Source organism: Mustela lutreola, chromosome 16 (assembly GCF_030435805.1).
Source record: "Mustela lutreola isolate mMusLut2 chromosome 16, mMusLut2.pri, whole genome shotgun sequence".
NCBI classification, from domain to species: Eukaryota; Metazoa; Chordata; class Mammalia; order Carnivora; family Mustelidae; genus Mustela; species Mustela lutreola.
The window spans coordinates 56,624,797-56,643,901 of NC_081305.1; the positions used below are offsets into that span (position 1 = coordinate 56,624,797).

The 19,105-nt window shown below is 46.6% G+C and overlaps 1 long non-coding RNA gene across 1 annotated transcript; it reads left to right on the forward strand.

Moving 5' to 3' along the window:
• Positions 1 to 6,023: 6,023 nt before the first annotated feature.
• On the forward strand, positions 6,024 to 11,079 carry LOC131818820 (uncharacterized). The gene is made up of 4 exons (XR_009348943.1): positions 6,024 to 6,206; positions 8,340 to 8,372; positions 10,559 to 10,699; positions 10,938 to 11,079. It is a non-coding gene; the product is annotated as an uncharacterized LOC131818820 (long non-coding RNA).
• Positions 11,080 to 19,105: the final 8,026 nt, after the last annotated feature.

A 19,105-nucleotide genomic window follows, 5' to 3' on the forward strand; every position in this document is an offset into this window, starting at 1 on the left:
CCCTGGGATCATGACCTGAGCAGTAGGCAGAGGCTTTAACCCACTGAGCCACCCAGGTGCCCCTGTACAATGATCATTTTAAAATAAAAACTTTGTTATTACTTCCAGTAATAACTGGGGTGGTGACAGCCACAGTCAAACCCCACACTTACATGGGCCCTCCTTACTCTAGGCCAAGGATTGTTTAAATTGCTTTGCACATACCAACGCTTGTAATACAACACTCCTATGAATTAGACACAATTGTCATGTCCAGCTTACATGTCAGGAAAGTGAGGCACGAAGCATTCGGGTCACATAGCTAGTAAGTGAAACAGCCAGGAGCAGAATCGAGCAGCTGGACATTGAGCAGCTGTGTTCCTAACATGAATAGCGACTAATGGTGACGGTCTTCTCCGGGACAGAGGTGGGAATCAAACCCAGACTCACCTGACTTGAAGATTCACAGTATTTTCCACCCAACCAAAGGGCTTCTGTCCAAAATACATACCTGCATACTTTTTCCTGCAATGTTCCGCACACAGGGCGATCATGAGGACATCAAGGCGTGCTGACCGATTGGCCATTTGGCCCCGCTAAGGAGGCACTGCTTGCCTTGGGCAACGGGCCAGAGATGTTTGCTGGACGTCCTTGTCCAAATTTCCTTAAATCTGTTCTCTGCTCCTCAAAATCGGAAATCTGTTGTGTACGCCTGATGATTCACAGACCTGTACCCCTGGGGCAAATAATACATTATATGTTAATAAAATAATTAATTTTAAAAATCGGAAATTTTCAAAAATCGGAAATCTGGGAGGATCCTTCTCCTCTACTCTCTGTCTGGCATGAACATGAGAAACGCCTTTCCGAGTGTGACAACGACCACCCTGCCATGATCGTGTGGCCTGGGCCGCGTTCTGGCCTCACTGTTTTATTTCCTAGAACCCTCACCGCAGACCCCGCGGGAGGCGCGCTCTCATCTGTCATTCAGTGATGGCTACTGAGCATGCGCCGCCTGTGGGGCACTGGAGATAAGGTATTGAACTGGAGAAGGGCCTCTGGAGTCTGCAATCCAGACGGGAGAAATGTAATAAAGAAACAAACGCACAGGCATAGAAATGGATATGCATCTAAACACAGGTGTGAGTGCTGGAAATTGGGCCAGGGAGAGAGAATCCCTGTGTAAAAGATTACATCAGGGAAGAACGAGAGACAGAGTTATCTCAGGGTCGTGGAATCAAGCCCTGCATCAGCCTCCCTGCTCTGCAGGGTATCTCCTTCTCCCTTTCCCTCTGCCCCTTTCATGCTTTCTCTCTTGCTCACTCTCTCTCAAATAAATAAATAAATAACAGGGTATCTAAAACACTCACAGAGCTCTGAAGAAAGAGAAGGAAAGGGCGCCTGGGTGACTCAGTGGGTTAAGCCTCTGCCTTCGGCTCAGGTCATGATCTCAGGGTCCTGGGGTCGCATTGGGCGCATTGGGCGCTCTGCTCAGCAGGGAGCCTGCTTCCCTCTCTCTCTCTGCCTGCCTCTCTGCCTACTTGTGATCTCTCTGTCAAATAAATAAATGATATTTTTTTAACTAAAAAAAAAAAAAAAGAAGAAGAAAGAGAAGGAAGAAGTCCTGCCCTGTGTCTTCTAGGAATGGTGTTTCTGCAGGACAGACACACGATGAGATCCCACAGGCCTGAGGTCCCACAGTGTTTGGGGAGCTGCAGAAATAGCAGGAAGGCTGCTTGGTTTGGGTGAGCAATGGGGAAAGTCTGAGGTCAGATGAAACAGGGGCTTTGGCATTTTCCCCTAAGTTTCATGGATGCCATGGGGGATACTCATCGCAGCAGCAGCACACCTTGCTGTAGCTACTATGTAGCGAGAATGGAGCGGGTGCAGAGCTGCCGAGCAGGGAGCCTGGTCAGGGAGCTGTGTGCTGTGCTGGGGGAATCATGGTGCTTGGATTAGAGAGAGAGCATCAGCAGAAGTAGGATGTGGCTGGGTCCAGGAAACTCTCAGCTCCACGAGAGCTACCGATTAAAGGTAAGTTATCATTTGTTTGCCTATGGATATGACTCAACTTTTCTAGGAACTGATACAACTTTGCTTGTTACGTTGACTTTCAATTGATGCCCATCATCTCAGATTTTCCCATGGTTCAGACAAGCTGTAGCCAATGAGCTCATTTTGCACAGCTGAATCAGGCTGTTATGGGCTAAATTGTGGTTCCCAGCCCTGCAAATGTACACACAGATGCCCTAATTCCCAATGTGACTGAATCTGGGGGATAGAACCCATAGGGAGGTAATAAAGGTTAAAGTGAGGGGATAAATCTGGGACTTAAGCCAATAGGGCTTGTGTCCTTATGAGAAGAGACTCCAGAGATCTCTTTCTCTATATACAAGCATAGGGGAAGGGCCATTTACAAGTCACAAAGAGAGTCTTTACCCAGAAATCAAATCTGCCAGCACCTTGACCATGGACTTCTGGGCTCCAGAACTCTGAGAAAAGACATTTCTGTTGTCCAAACCACCCGGTCTGGAGTATGTTGTTACGGCAGCCCTTGCAAATTCATACATGGGGTTTCAGGAAGATGTATGCATCTTACCTACAATGACTCAACTCTCAAACACAACAGTGTCTGGAGAAGGGTAAAGGTCTATAGTGTACTCACTGTGGACTGGGTGGCTCTGAAACATGGTGGCTAACGTCCCCAACTACTAAGTGGGAAACCCAGAAGCTGAAAGTTAGTCTATGTGACATTAATGCCCATATATTTTCCACTGGGTCTAGAGCTGCCCTTACAAGGAGACCTGAGTCCAAACCCAGGGCCACTTTTGCAGAAGAGAAAGAGACCCATGTAATCCTCTCTCTGCTAGAATCATGGGTAATTTCTCTCTTGGGTCTCCCTGTGATTCACATAAAAACTCTAGACTCTAAGGTCACTTCTGCCCTTTGGTAGGTTTAGGACCTTAAGTGTTTGGGGGTTTTTTCCTTTCCTTTTTCTTTTTCTCATCTCAACTCTACAAGCATTGTTGGCTAGATACCACCTCTGATTCTGAAAAATATTTTATCACAGTTGGTTGAGTGCCTTGGGGCATAATGACGATTCAGTTGAGCAAGAAAGGAATAATGGGTCCCCTCTGATGACCATGACAGCCCTTCGAGAGGGTAGGGTGTTCTGGGTCCTGCTCAGAGTGTCCTGGACATGCCTTTAGGGAGTGGTTCCAGGTGAACCTCCAGAAGGTTCCTCACCAACACTGCACATACTTACCACCACCTCTGATGACCTCATGAAGATTCAGGAATATAACTTTCCATGATCTTTGGGAGAAGTGATCATTAGAACCTAGAGCATTTTTCTAAATTTACCCATGGGGCACCTGGGCAGCTCAATCGGTTGAGCGGCTGACTCAGTATCCACTCATGTCGTGATCCCAAGGTCCTGGGATCAAGACCTGCATCAGGTTCCACTCTCTATGAAGAGTCTACATCAGGATTCTCTCTCTCTCTCATAAATAAATCTTTTTTTTAAAGAAAAGAAACACTTTAAAAATAAATAAATAAAAATCAATAAAATTTGCCCCCCGAAAGGGAGAAATAAATCAAAGCCAAAGATGGTCTCTTCCCTGACAGCAGAAACTCCCGTATCTGCCACAAACATTAACTGATTTAAATAAGAGGAATGGAGAACGGGTCTCACATTGCCACTGATTTTGTTTGTAGCATCCGAAACAGTCATGGTTAGGGACTGGGAACAATGGTGTGATGGAAAATGATTAACTCAAGAAAGAAAAAAGGAAAGGATGGAAGAAAGGAAGGAAGGAAGGAAGAGTGAGGAGGGAGGAGAACGGAGGGAGGGAGGAAGGGAAAGAAAAGGAAAGAAGAGAGGGAGGGAAAGAATATTCACTGGGTTCTCCAATGGCATGTATGTAGTCCCAACATTTCAGAGATCTGGAGTACAGGCTCAGAGAACAAAAAGAACTCTTCAGAGCCACTCAGCTGGTTGCCTGGAGTGAACCTGTGCTCTGCCACTTTGGCCTCAGTTTCCCCAGCTGTCAAGCCAGGGAAACTGGGACATGGAGCTGTGTGAGACTCCTCCCAGCCTGGGGCGGCGCTGTTGCTTCCCAGGACTACCTACCGACTGACCTCTCTGGCTGCAGGAGAGGTCAGAGACTGTGTTCCGCTCCATCCCTTTTAGCAAAATAGCAAAAGGGGAAAAAGCAAACCCCACATGCTAGGTGGGGGACACGCAGCTTCTCCAGGCTTCGTGCCTTTATCAAAGTTTCTCCTGTTCCATTTTCTCATCTCTGTTTGGAAAAGGCAGATGTGGTTCTCACCAGTAGCCGGTCCCCCAGTGCTTACAAAGGGGCAGCAAGTGAGTGAAGTAACCATGGGAAGAACTTAGCTCAAACAGACGGACGCGCAAGGGTGAGGTGAGTGCCCTCCCTTCCCCACAGTCGGCCATGGTGATGCTTGTCTTGTTCCTCATCTTGGATTGCCCTAGGGGTCCACCAGGACACCCCCGCCCCCTTTACCGGTACTCACCTTTCCATCCCTCGCCTCTCGTGCAAAGTGTGCCGGCCTCTCCCCCCAGATCCCTCCAGAGGGGGAGGGGGTGACTGGGAGAGGGGTCTAACGTGGGCCACGCCCACACGTGGGAACTGGGTAAGCATCTGTCCTTTATGTGGGGTCCCTGGGTGGCTCAGTCATTAAGCTTCTGGCTCTTGTTTTCGGCTCAGGTCAAGATCTCAGGGTCATGAGATCGATCCCTGCGCTAGGCTCCGGGCTCAGGCTCAGTGCTGAGTTGGTCTGAGATTCTCTCTCTCCCTCTGCTCCTCCCTTCCACTCCCGTGCCCTCGCTCCCTTGCTCTCGCTCTCTCTTTCCAAAGTAAACAGAAAAATAAAATCTTTAAAAAAAGAAAAACAGTAATGAAGGGAATAAATGGTACAAAATGGATATGGAAAGATCAAGCAAGCTACGGAGCTGGAGCCGGAGTTCCCAAACTTAAGCATTGTGGCACTGGGGGGATAGGGGAGGGGATGGGGGGGGCGAAGGAGTTGCATTTCTGACTCGTGTGCAGGTGAGGAGGCTGGAACCGGTGCAGGGAGCCCACTCTCAGCACGTGCATTCTCAGGGGGATGTTGCTGATTCTTCTATGCACCCCCCACCCCGAGTTAGGGCGCTGAGAGCCTGCTGTGGAGTCAGTCCGGGTGCCCTGTGCCGGGAGAGCAGCTCCCGTGGGAGGGGCAGACGCTGAGAGTATAAACCAGAGGTGACACTGGCTCTGAGGCAGGCCGTCTACAGGTGCACGAAGGTGATGAGGAGTCCAGTGAGCTGGCTACCCCTGGCTGTCTGTGTGGGTGGGCTGAAAGCAGGTGGGTGAAGGAGGGAGCAGGGGTCACGCAGGAAGGGGAGACCCCCTGGGATGCAACGGTTGCGGTAAGCAGGGCAGGAACCGGATTCCACTGGGGTCTTTGACCTACAGCATTAACAGCTGGTGCAAAATAAAGGGTGAGGGGGCTCCGCTTGTATCAAGTGTCTGAGATTGTCAGACTCCCAGAAACACCGTGCGGAGGGGTGCACGCCAAGGCTGGGGAGAAGGGAGCCCGGGAGCTTGCTGTTCCGTGGGTGTAGGCTGAGGACCGTCTGCCCGCTGTTGGCAGGACTGTAATGCGGACTGAAACCTGTGTTAAGAAGGGAGATCTGCCGCAGAATGTTCTTACCACAACTTAAAAACAAAAATAAACAGAAATAAGAGAAAGAGGACACTTAACACGTGCTGCTTTGCAAAGTTCTCTTTCACGATCTCCCTTTTATCACTCAGTTGCTGTTTGAACCGTATAAATTGCCTCCCCAGGAAACAGATCAATTCAGTAGAGAGCAAGTGGTCTTTATCTCAGGTCGCCGTCGCCGGAGTAAGGATTAAAACCCTGGACGAGCCCTGCCTGCACCACGCCGGAGGGGTCCGCGTTGGTTCCCACTCCCACCACCCCCCACCCGGCCCAGCTCCGGAGCCGTGGAGACTGCGCATGCGCGGGGCACCCCGGGCTGCCCAAGCCCAGGGTGCTGGAATCTGCTCCAGGGTTTGGACTCTGGTTGAGAGATCTGGGGGGCTGGTTCAGAGAAGCCGGGGCTGACTCCGTTGAATGCTGCGGGGGAGCGGGGATTCTGTCTGGGTGTCGGCAAACCCTCCGGGAGGGGGAAGACAGAACAGCTCGAGGAGGAAGATTTGGTCAGTAGGTCAAGAAGCAGCAGCCACCCAGGGCACAGGCGTGGTTGGTAATCTGTGGCACAGGGAGCGGTGGAGGACCAGGGTTTCGGTGTCGGGCGTCGGGCGGCTGTGTTTTTCCCTTTCTCAAAACACAGGGGACACACTGTAGGTCCTCAGTCAGTATCTGTGGTCCTCAGTCAGCATCATTAGCTGGAGGCGGACCAGGAGGACCCGGTGGGAGGGGTCAAAACCATTTATCAAATGGTAAAAAGTAGTCATGTTTGGCCGGAGGCGCAGTGTGATAGTGACCTAAAAGCACAGTGACAGATGATCTGTAAGGATCTGGTGGGGTTCCGCCATATCAGTAGATGGGAATGGCAAGGACCTTTTCTGGGGGAACCGGCGTCTGCAAGAAATAGCCCGTTCCTTGGAACCAGAAGACCGAGGTGGTCAGGAGCCCAGGCCGCTCGCATTTTTGACTGTGGCCAATGTTTGGATGAAAGTGTCTCTCTGCTCTTTCACGTGTAAAATGAGAAGGCTGTGGGGATTACAGACCGCAGGGATGAGACATGGGCGAACATTAGTGGTTCTGTGGCAAGCCGAGAGCACTGCGACAAACAAAGCAGAAACTTCAGCACCCATGGTTTTATGCTAAAAGTATCCTAACTCACCACCAGCATCCAGAGTGGGGGCTCAGCTTTGTGGCAGCTCCCAGCAGGGTTTCAGGGACAGAAACAACACCCCCCAGAGGCAGGATCATTTTAAAGGCTCGGTTTCTGGAGCGCCTACCTATTCAGTTTTACGGCTTTGACAGTGATTTCCCTCTCTACACTTCCATTTGTGTACCTACAAAATGGATGTCATTGTCAATATGTAACCAAGAAATGTAATATATAATAATAATCCCAATCTTTCAGGGGCCGTGCAAGCAACCAGTGTTAAGTAGATAATTGGCATAAGGCACTAAATACGAAGGTGGACACCTAGAAAACTACCCCAGTGACTATTTATTTAACCATGCCTTCAAAATCGTTGATACGTTAGTTTCTTTCTGAAGAGCAGGGCTGCGATCACCTAACATTGGTGCCAGACAGCAACTCCTGAGTTAGAGTCTCATGTGAACCTACAAATGAGCATTGTTGTATCAGAGACAAAGTCAGGTTCATGGATTGCACAGGTAAGTCACTTGCCTGCACAGGTCATTTGCACTTGGCAATTCCAAGATGGCATCAATATCATGGTCAGAATACAGCCTCTGAAGTCAGACGTCTTGACTTTGGACCTGGTTCCTACCAGTTGGTGGTCATGTGACTCTCTCTGTTCCTATTTTCTCATCTGTAAACTTTCGGGGGAATGAGGAGGAAGAGAGAGCTCCAAATGAGAAGCTCTCCAAGGGCTTTTTTAGGTCAACTGAGGAGAACAGCTGGAACATGGCAACAGCGCAGCAGACATTAGTCAATGTTATTGGGTAACAAACCTTTGTATTTCTCTTCTAGTCTTTAGCAAGGTCTAACCTGGCTTTTATGGTCTAACCTTACTCCCCACAATGGACTCAGGGATGATACAAGAGCAAAATTTTCCAAGAAGTGAAACACTACAGAACAAAATCACCATTGAGGGCACACTGAGCAAACAGGTTGTTTTCCTGAAACGTTGACATGTGGGCAAAAGCTAGAACGTTTCCTCCAACCTTCAGACTTGTGGAATTTCAACCAATGATTGGGTGACACTAGACTTCCTCGAACTTACTCCAAGAAAGACCGTGGGGACAGTCAGAGCTCACACCTGAGTTAAGTTAAGGGGCTTTCTTGGATGGATGTGAGACATCTCCTCAGTTGACCTAAAACAACCCTCGGAGAGTGGCTACATGTACTTCAAGGTATTTTAATAGTCAGTAGTCGGGCACCTGTTTGACCCAGTGGGTTAAGCAGCTCAGGTCATGATCCTAGAGTCCAGGATCCAGTCCCAAATTAGGTTCCCCACTCGGCAGGGGGTCTGCTTCTCCCTCTGACCTTCCCCACTCTCTTAGTCTCTCTGAAATAAATCATAATAATAACAATAATATAAAAAATAAAATCTCTAATAGTCATTAGTCTAGGAATGGAGTATTTTAGGAGCTGGGTCTAAATTTTATTCATTTCTTTTCACTTTCAGAATTGATTACCCATTTGCACCCGCCGGTTCTAGGTAAGAAGACATCTCTTCATTTGTTAGTGTCTCAAATGTTAGCCTCACCCACAAAACAATGTCATGATCTTGGAGATCCTTGTACTTCCCACCATTTTGCTCTTCTGTTATTCTTCCAGCTGTAAAGGTCCTCCCTGGTCATGACAGCCAAATCCCAGATTGATAAAATTCACCCATTTTAAGTGTACCATTCAATGATTTTTTAGTAAATCTACAGAGGCATATAAACATCACCACAATCCAGTTCTAGAACATGTTCGTCACCCCCAAGAAGACCTCTCGTATCCATTTGCCGTCACCTGCCTCCAAATTCCCATCCCCAGGCACAGGCAACCACCAGTCTCCTTCCCGTCTCTAGAGATTGGTCATTTGTGGACATTTCATATAAATGGAAGCCTACATGTGATCTTCTGCATCTGCTTTTTAAGTTAGAAAGTGAGTCATGGAACTCTTAACTGCTCACGTTAGCTAACGTTGTCTCAGGGTCTCAGTTTTTGAAAGAAGTGGCCCATTTCCACCTGTGCATGACTGGTACTCAGTTTTAACCTACACACATGAAATTGGGGGTTTGGGGAGAGAAATGCAGAGGTGGGAACACTTTGTGGGGTAGTCAAGCCAGGGAAAGGGACATTTGAGTCAGAAAAAATTGGTTGGTTTCTTAATTGCTTCAGTGACCAATTACTTGTTTGAGGGTTGAACTAACGTATCCTCTTGGCTTTTGAGTCAGAAGGAAGCTGTTTTCAGGGCAGTTGGCAGGCAGCAGCGTCTCTGGGTGTAGGGATCGCATGCTGAGGACCAAAGCTGACCTTTGCAGGAGTTTCATGACAATACCCAGTTCACAGGACTGATGTGGGGATATCATCGCGTGCATTATTGCTTGTAAACTATGTCCAATCCGTCTAGCAGAGAGTAAGCTATATTCTGTAACTACATAATAATAACTAAATAATCATAAGCATAACAATTACTAATGGTATACAAATTGTTAAATGATTTAAATATTAAATGATAAATTTCACAATGACAAATAACATGGTTAAATATTAACATAATAAAGGTGCTAATATAATTGTTAATAAATAACATATTATTAAATAGTAAATCTAAATAACATATAGCAATATAAGTAGCATATAGCAATATATATATATATTATAACATATATATAATATATATAATGAAAATATAAATAACATATAGCAAATATAAACAACATATAGCAATAAATTAATCTGGGTCAAAATTACTTCAGGCTTATGAAGGGTCAACCAATATTTATTCATTAAGTCTCTATCATGTGCCAGTCCCTATCAGTTGATATCGGGTCTAGCTTTGGATAAGATACATGGGGTCATTTCTGACAAATGAGAAAGACTCTGAACAATTCATTATGCATTAAATAATTAAAAGGAATGGGAACCTGTATGAGAGTGCAATACAAGTGGATCTAGCGCAGTCTGGATTTTCCAGAAGGTTCCATGGAGATTCACATCTAGGCTGAACCTAAGAAGAGGGTTAAACAGGCAAAGGGTGTGTGGTTTTCCTGCCAAGCAGAGAAAGTCTTCGGTAAATCCCCAAGGCAAGAAAGATGGCGGCACCCTCAGGACACCTAACAAGGGGTGAGCAGAGAGAACACAGGAAGGAAAGTCCAAGGTGAGGCTTCAAGTCCAAGAGCGAGCAGAGTATTGTGAGCCATTTCAATGCTGCTTCTGATTCTAAGAGCCATTTGGTGTTAATAGGTTGTTAATTGGCTGGTCTTTGCGAATGGACTTTCTCTCCGCAGTGTGGAGATGGATGGAACAAATAGGTTGGAAGCTTCCAGAAATAAGTTATTGTCATGGTCAAGGCAAGATGCAACGCTACGGTAGTGATGAAAGTGCAGAGAGAATAGCTTCGCGAGATACGTGGGAGCCAATTCTGGCAAGCTAACAGTTTTACTTTTCTGAGAGAGAGGGAGAAAGGAGACTATGAGAAAGACTCCAGAATTTCGGCTTAGGAAATGAAGTGTGGGTCCTCTGCTCATGGGTATTTTGTGCCACGCACAGGGAAGACAAGTAGGAGAGACCAGCCCCATGCAGACACAGGGCAGCGGGTGGGCGAGTGTAGTGCGGATCGTTGGGATGGACGTTAGAAAGTTAGTTCCCCTTGCAAGCTTGCCCCACACCGGCATGTTTCTTTTCTTCCAGAGTTTGTTAACAGTACGTGTGTCTTTCCATTTATGTATGGCGACTCCATGTACTACAACTGCATCTCCCTCCACAGCGATTATGACTGGTGCTCACTCGACAAGAAATTCCAAGGCAGATGGCGGTACTGCACGGGGAAAGGTGAGCGTCGCTATGACGGGCTGTCTTGGATGCCAGGGATCCAAGATTCGACTGATAGGAGCTGACTGTGTGATTTTGATGTTGGGTAAACCCGAGTCCGAATGACTGTTCTCTTGTGTTGACCACTTTGAAAAGAGCTGGGTGTGGGAGACAAAGCACGGGTTTTGAGTTTAGTGATGGTTGATCCCAAAATTTGCCATGTTCATACTTCCGCTTCTGCTCCTTCCTTTCTCTGCAGATCCCCCCAAGTGTGCCTTCCCCTTCCTCTACAGAAAAAAGCTCTTTTATGAATGCACCAAGAATGGCTATGTTTTGAATCGGAGTTGGTGCTCATTGACAAAAAATTATAACCAAGATGGGAAATGGAAGCAGTGCTCTCCTTTTGGGTGAGTTGGCTGGTTAAGAAGGCTGTGTGTGTGTGTGTGTGTGTGTGTGTTGTGTTGGGGGGAATCTCTTAAAGTGGGGAACTTTCTAGGTTAATGAAAAGGGAAGGTTGAGGTTTACATTACCCAGTAATGGATGAGATTGGGGCTCAGCAAACATTTCCAGTAAAAGGCCCATTCATAAGTATTTTAGACTTCGCAGGTTTTATGGTCTCTCACATACTCAACTCTACCCAGTAGCACAAAAGTAGCCACAGGCAATAAAAAACAAATGAACGTGGCTGTTCCAATAAAACTTTATTTATAGACCCTGAAATTTGAATCTCATATAATTTTCAGGGGTCGCAAAGTTTCAATCACCTTTTGACTTCCATTTTTAGCTAAAATTCACTTAAAAATAAGAAAACCAATAGCTCATGGGTCATAAAAACAGTCCGTTGAATTTGGCCTCTGGGCTCTAGCTTGCTGGTCCCTGGATTGAGCAACCTGTCCTTGACCCTGTGAGGACAAAAAAATGAGGCTAGTTTCCATTAAAAAGAAAACACGAGGAGAAGAGCCTGGTCGACAGACCACAGAGAGCTCACTCATCTCCATGCTCTTAAATTACAGTGAGGATTTTTACTGAGTGTAAAAGAGTGTCTTAGTCAACCTTCACGATGACCTCAGGGAGTGATTACAGACATGTGTTTATGCCCACAGAGAAATGAGGAAACAAGGCTCAAAGGAATAGATTATACCCAAACTCAGTGTTAAATCCCATCATCTTTTTTTTTTATATAGTTTATTTATTTATTTGACAGACAGAGATCACAAGTAGTCAGAGAGGCAGGCAGAGAGAGAGAAGGAAGCAGGCTCCCCACTGAGCAGAGAGCCCGACGCGGGACTCGATCCCAGGACCCTGAGATCACGACCTGAGCCGAAGGCAGCGGCTTAACCCACTGAGCCACCCAGGCGCCCCTAAATCCCATCATCTTAATGAGGCTTTGTGCAAGCCACTTACTAGCTGTTCCCATTAAATGAGCCCCTACGATAGGCTCAGTTATGAACTTTCCACTCATTACCTCTCTCCCCACCAAAATTGCCTTTTTATGGATCTGGAAACAGACATCGAGAATATGCCCATCGAGATCATGACCTGAGCTGAAGGCTTAACCAACTGAGCCACCCAAGCACCCTGACTTTTATTTTTTAAATTCCGATTTTGATTTACACAAGTGATGCATGAACTCTTGCTCACTTCAACATTGAGGCAGCACGTGAATATGGGTAAAACGTTACCCCTTCCCTGTCCCACTCACATCCCTCTGTTTCCTACTCTCTTCCATGGCAGAAAATCCAACCAACCGCTCAGGACATGCTCTTCTGGGTTTATTCTAGGCATTTACACAAAGATAACAATTTCAAGGTCCTTTAAAACATGAATGAGTAATACTGTTTCTTTTGTTCTGTGACTTGATACTTGATCTTCATTTAAATATACACATTATGGTGATTTTTCCACCTGAATTCATAAAACTACCTCCCTTTTCTTCATGCTTTCACCAAATTTCAAAATACAGATATACTATTCTATGAGAGTATAACTTGTTTGTCTTCAATGGTTACCTTCCACATTGCTTTTTAAGTGAGTGTGCGAGGGTTGGCTTTTTAAAAGTTATTAGTAGACTAACTGAGCGGAATCACAAGGTCAAAGGGTATGTACATCTCGAGGGTCTGTGTTACATTTGGGGTTATTCCAATTTATCCTCTGTCAACATTACAGGACTGCCTGTTTTTAACTTTCTTACCACTGAAAATAACCAATTTAGTGAATCTGTTCAAATAAAACTGTGATTTGTGTTAAATAATCAAGAAACTAAAATGATCAATAGTGGCATACTGAACTTCGAAGGGAGAGAGAAAGTCTTAAGCCTTCCTATGGCCACTGATTTACAACACATCTCTCTTTCTCCTGTTCTACTTATTCATGCTAGTTAGTTCTGGGTAGACCAGATCTCCCATCAGAGAGGCACCTGATCATTCTGTCTTGAAGGGTGATAAACTGATACTATCCAAACCTCTGTTTTTCTTCCACAGTCTCTAAATGAGTCTTGGTGTCCTTGAGGAGACAGAAGTTATAGGACTCATCAGCTGCCTCTCAGAATATATCATTTCCCTGATTATTATGACAATAAAGATTTGGTGTCTCTAACCTGTGGATGACTCCTTTTGTTGAAAAAAAAATAAGCCATGAATAGTGTTCAGTGGTAATCAGTACACTACTGACCGTGGTGGGGTGGTGAGCCAGGGGGACATTTGTGGGGAAGAGCTTGCCTTCAGATCCAAATCCTGCTGAATGGCTAACTGTATGATCTTTGGTAAGTGAAGTAAGTTCTCAGAGACTCAAGCTTCTGCTCATGGACTTTTTGAAGTATAATATACACTTTGAATTTTTTTTTGAGGCAAAATTTATGACATAGAATTGCCCATTGTAATGTGAACAATTTAATGGGACTTAACTTCATCGAGATGTTGCACAAACAACACCTCTACTGAGATCCAAAACATTTTCACCACCCCAGAAGGAAACCCCGTACCCATGAAGCAGACAGTCCCCCTCGCCTCTCCTCCAGCCCTCAGCCACCACTCGTCTTCTTCTGCTGTCACTATGGATTGACCCATTCTGGATGTTTTATATAAGTGGAATCATCCAATACGTGACTTTTTGTGTCCGGCTTCTTTCTCTTAGAATAATGTGGTTTTTGGGGTTTGTATTTTTTGAAGTGAACATAACTTCAAGGTTTTATTGTCTTCATAATATAACAAAATATGAAACTTAGAACTGGATCACTCGGCCCTTCTTCTTCTTATCTCCTCCCAGTTCAAAATGTTTGCATCTCTTAGTAGCCAGCGTTCTCTTAAATCTGCAATTGGGCTCAACACATTCAAACCTCAGCACAATATTCTTTTTTTTTTTTAATTTATTTGACAGACAAAGATCACAAGTAGGCAGAGAGAAGAAGGAAAGCAGGCTCCTCTGTGGAGCAGGGAGCCCGATGCGGGGCTCGATCCCAGGACCCTAGGATCATGACCTGAGCCGAAAGCAGAGGCTTTAACCCACTGAGCCACCCAGGCACCCCTCAGCACAATATTCTTTATAGAGTTAGCCTTTTTCCGGAAAATCAGCTTAGTCTGCCCACCATAGCCACTCTGCTTCCTGTCATAATGTCACTTTCCCTGGGCATAAAGAGAATCTTTGCCTTTCTTGTACTGTGTCACTTTGTGGGGTTAATGCTTGTCACACTTCTTGCAGAAAAGTCCAGCGGGTTTAGGAACATTTACCATGTTTGCGAGAGGGCTATCAGCACCGAAAGCTGGAAGAACATTTCTGAAGCTCGTCCATTTTGTCGCACACATATCCATAGTTCACTTCCTTTTTTATGGCCAAGTAATATTCCATTTTATGGCTATACCACATTTGATTTATCCACTAATATGTATATTTTATAAAGCACATAGGTGATGTGTGTAGAGGCAGGTGAATTTTCACAAACTAAATGCTTCACGTAACTGACAGTTACTAAGAAACAGGTCATTTCTGGGGCTCCTGGTGGCTCAGTCGGTTAAGTGTCTACCTTCATCTCAGGTCGTCATCCTGGGGGGGCCTGGGATCAAGCCCCAGGTCAAGCCCCTTGCTCAGTGGGGTGTCTGCTTCTCCCTCTACCCCTCCTTCCCACTTGTGATCTCTCATGCTCTCTCTCAAATAAATAAAATATTTTTAAAAAATGAAACCATATTGAGACACTGGGTGAGTGTTGTAAGTATAAGACGAGGCGGCGTATAAACAACAGAACAACAGCAGTTTATTTTTCATGGTGCAGGAGGCTGGAGGTCTGAGATCAGGGCGCCAGCATGATCCCGTGAGAGCCCTCTAGCGGGGACAGGGGTGGGGGGATGGGCAGACTTCTGCTTGTCTCTGAACAGGGTAGAAGAGGGGGAGCTAGCTCTCTGGGACCTCCCTTGTAAGAGCCCACTCATTATCAATCCATTCGCCCTCCTGAACTAATCAGCTCCCAAAAGCCCCCCACCTCCTAATACCATCACTGGGGGCATTAGGGTTTCTAGATAAGAATTTGAAAGGGGGGGCGCCTGGGTGGCTCAGTGGGTTAAAGCCTCTGCCTTCGGCTCAGGTCATTATTCCCGGGGTCCTGGGATAGAGCCCTGCATCAGGCTCCCTGCTAAGCAGAGAGCCCGCTTCCCCCTCTCTCTCTGCCTGCCTCTCTGACTACTTGTGATCTCTCTCTGTCAAATAAATAAATAAAATCTTAAAAAAAAAAAAAAAGAATTCGAAAGGGGCACAAACTTCAAGCCCTAGCACTAGCAGAAATGCAAAATCGTAAGCCACTCTGGAAAGCAGGCAGCCTCTCAGCAAGTGCTATGCTCTCCATAAGTTCAATGTCACATTCTATGTCCCGCTCACTTGACTTGCGGTCATTACGCTCCTGATATTTGAGCTCCTGTAACACTATTTCATTGCACAAATGCCCCCAAACTTAGTTTATCCTTTTCATTCCTGATAGGTATTTGGGAAGCTGCTCGCTTGGGTTTATAATCCTTAATGCACCTTCGACTGTATCTGTCTGTACATGTCTTGGAGCACGTTTCTTTCGGATACACACCAAGGACTGGGATTGCCTGATCCTAAAATGCGTGAACATTGCAATTTGGTGACTTCGGGTCACTGCTTTCCAAGGAGATTGCTCCGATTTAAATTCGAACCAGCCACTGTTCCAAAATCCTTGCCAAATTAGTATTTTCTAGCTTTTTGGCTTTAAATTATAGGAATGGAAGCAAATATTATGTTACCTCTGTCTTTTTCCTGTTTTCCTCCCAGGAAAAACGCAGAGCCTCTCTCCCATCCTGCCCAAGGTCCTGGCTCAGAGGCGGCGGTGTGTGGGTGCCCCCTGGTGGCCTCAAGACATCACAACAGGCTTCTCTGTCCCCTCAAAGGAGGCCCTGAAGGAACCCCATCTTTTTTTATTTAAGATTTTTTATTTATTTATTCATCAGAGAGAGAGAGAGAGAGCACACAAGTAGGCAGAGGCAAAGAGAGAAGCAGGCCTCCCACTGAGCAAGGATTCCCCCCCCCCACCAAAGTGGGACTCAATCCCAGGACCCCAGGATCATGACCTGAGCCAAAGGCAGTGGCTTAACCACTGGGCCACTCAGGTGTCCCATGAAGGAACCCCACCTTTGATCTGACCTGTGTCTCCAGGCACATTGTTTACCGTGACAACAATATTAAAGCTATACTAGTTTAGAGGTATTTCCTGTTAGGCACTTATCTAGAGGAATTTTAGGTAAAGACTAAAAAAATGGGGGGGCTTTAATTTTTTACAAACAAAATCATTGGTGGATACTGTGTTCGCTTACTATAAAAACAACTACCCTTAAAAACCTTTCTTTTTTGTGGCACTTGACTTTTTTTAGATGGATTTTAGCCAAAAGGGTGATGTAGTGTTCCATGATTCATTATGTATAACACCCAGTGCTCCCTGCAATCCGTGCCCTCCTTAATACCCACCACCGGGGTCACCCCTCCCCTCAGAAACCCTCAGTTGGTTTCTTGGAGTCCACAGTCTCTCATGTTTCATCTCCCCCTCCGATCTCCACCCCTTCACTTTTCCTTTCCTTCTCCTAATGTCCTCCATGCTATTCCTCATGCTCCACAAGTTAGTGAAACCATATGATAATTGACTTTCTCAGCTTGACTTACTTCACTCAGCACAATCCCCTCCAGTCCTGTCCATGTTGATGCAAAAGTTGTGTATTCATCCTTTCTGATGGCTGAAGAATATTCCATTGTGTATATGGACCACGTCTTCTTCATCCATTCATCTGTAGAAGGGCATCTTGGCTCCTTCCACAGTTTGGCTATTGTGGACCTTGCTGCTATGAACACTGGGGTGCACAGTAGAGTCTTACCTCTACCCACTGATGCCATGGATGCCAGCAGACCTTGCACCAAGAGGGAGCCCTCTGGATCATAGGGGTCACCATGGGTCCCTCCAGATCAACAATGTTGGCTAGCCGTGTGATTGAGTGATCCACGTACCATTGTATTTATTTATTTATTTATTTATTTATTTAGGTTGGAAAACAATAATTCTTGCTCTGGTTGCTGCTTTGAGGGATACAGATATAAGGGAGTCCCAAGACCTGCCTTTAAGAATTTACCACTCCCTCCCCTCCTTCCTGAGCTGAGCAGAAGGTCCAGATGCTTCCCCTCTGGGATGGTCCCGATGCAGCCCAGGAAAGTTTCCTGGGGGATAACAAAGTTTCTTGGATTCAGAGGGGGCAGGGGGCCTGGGGCTGTTTAGGTAAAAGGTGAAATGTAATTAGAAAGGTGAGTAGGGAGGGATCTGTGCTATTTAATCTGCTCAGGTCCTGTGCAGCTGGTCAAGGCAAAAGAGAACTGTCTCCACTGTTAGAAAATCCGTCGATTTGCCATTCCATGGTTTGCCATTCCTGGCGGTTCCCAGGGTCAGCAGCCTCCCTCCCTCTGACCAGGGTGTGAGTCTGAAGCTCATCTGACCCCTCACCTTACTCCCCCCCCCCGCCGTCCCCCAGAAGGCTTCAGGGATGTTCCTGATCTCAGCTCCCTCGCCTGGGATAGATGCAAAATTAGGTATCTCCCAGGGACAACTGGAGTGGGGTTTGGGCGGTTTGTGTGTACATTTAGTAGGGTCTGTCAGATAAGGACCAGCTTTCGGTACTTCCCAGCAGTGTCTCCACATTCGAACCATACACACACACACACACACACACACTCTCTCTCTCTCTCTCTTCTACTCCAACCCTGACACACACACTTCTCCCCTTCCCCCTTCCCCCTCCACAGACATGGTCACATGAGTGTCCCTCCCCCAAATCTGATCTAATTCTCTCTCTGCTCTGCTGAGGCCCTCCCGGCTTAAGAGGATTGGAGTATTTGCTAAATGGGACCAGGACAGGGTTAGAGAAACAGCTGTGGGGAGACCCAGGGGCCAAGATGGCCATGGCGGGGGGCGGGGGGGGGGCAGTAGAATTTGGGGAGGGAGGAGACAAAGAAGCCGAGAGAAGGGGTGAGGGGTTCTCCTGGAGTGTTGGGGGGGGTGGATGAGAAGGTCAAAGAAGGGCATAAATCTAGCTGACTCTGCAGTAGAAAAAGCGTTTCCAAGAGGACCATGAGCTCTATTAATTTTCAAAGTATCAATCCCTCAAACAAGATCCAGATTAAGTCATTAGAATTAAAAGCTGCAAACCAGGTTCCTGGATACATAGTAAATATATCAGCCGAACCCTCTATATAAGACAAACAGATCAGAAAAATAAAATATTCAATTGTCATCTAAAAAGTCAGGCATAAGAGATAAAACACTGCAACTATACCTCCAGAAAGACGTCTGTAAGACCTCTGCGGATAAATAGGAACATCTGAACAACCAAATGAAGGAATAAATACTATCCATTGATCGGAGCGCTGGTATGGTAAGGATTCAGTTCATCCCCAGACCACTGACGGATGTCATGCAATTTTGATTAAATTCCCCCACAAGGCTGCTTGAGGACTTTAGTAAGATCTCAGAGCATCTCTGAAGCAGAGGTCCCGTGGGATACCTGGGAGCCAGGAGAAATGCCCACAGGGGCCCCTGAGTACCAGTGGGGACACACAACAGCATGACCTGTGGGGACCACAGTGGACACAATATCCCATCTCAGCGGGTGGCATGGGGGGGGGGGGTCCCAGTGAGAAGGAGTAATCTGGGGTGCAGCCTGACCCGCCACCGCTGTCCCCGCCCACGTGGAGGCGATGCATGAAGCCGAAGCCGAAGGACCCCCTAGTCCCCTCTGACCCCGTGGGAACTGCAGGACTCCGTGGGGACAGATTGCCCTATGTATCCAGTAACAGCATCTGAGTCACTTGTCCTCTGGGAGGTGGGGAGGCGGGCGTGGGAGGTGTCCTCTCCCTCTTGGGATCTGGATATCAAAGGGAAAGAGAGAG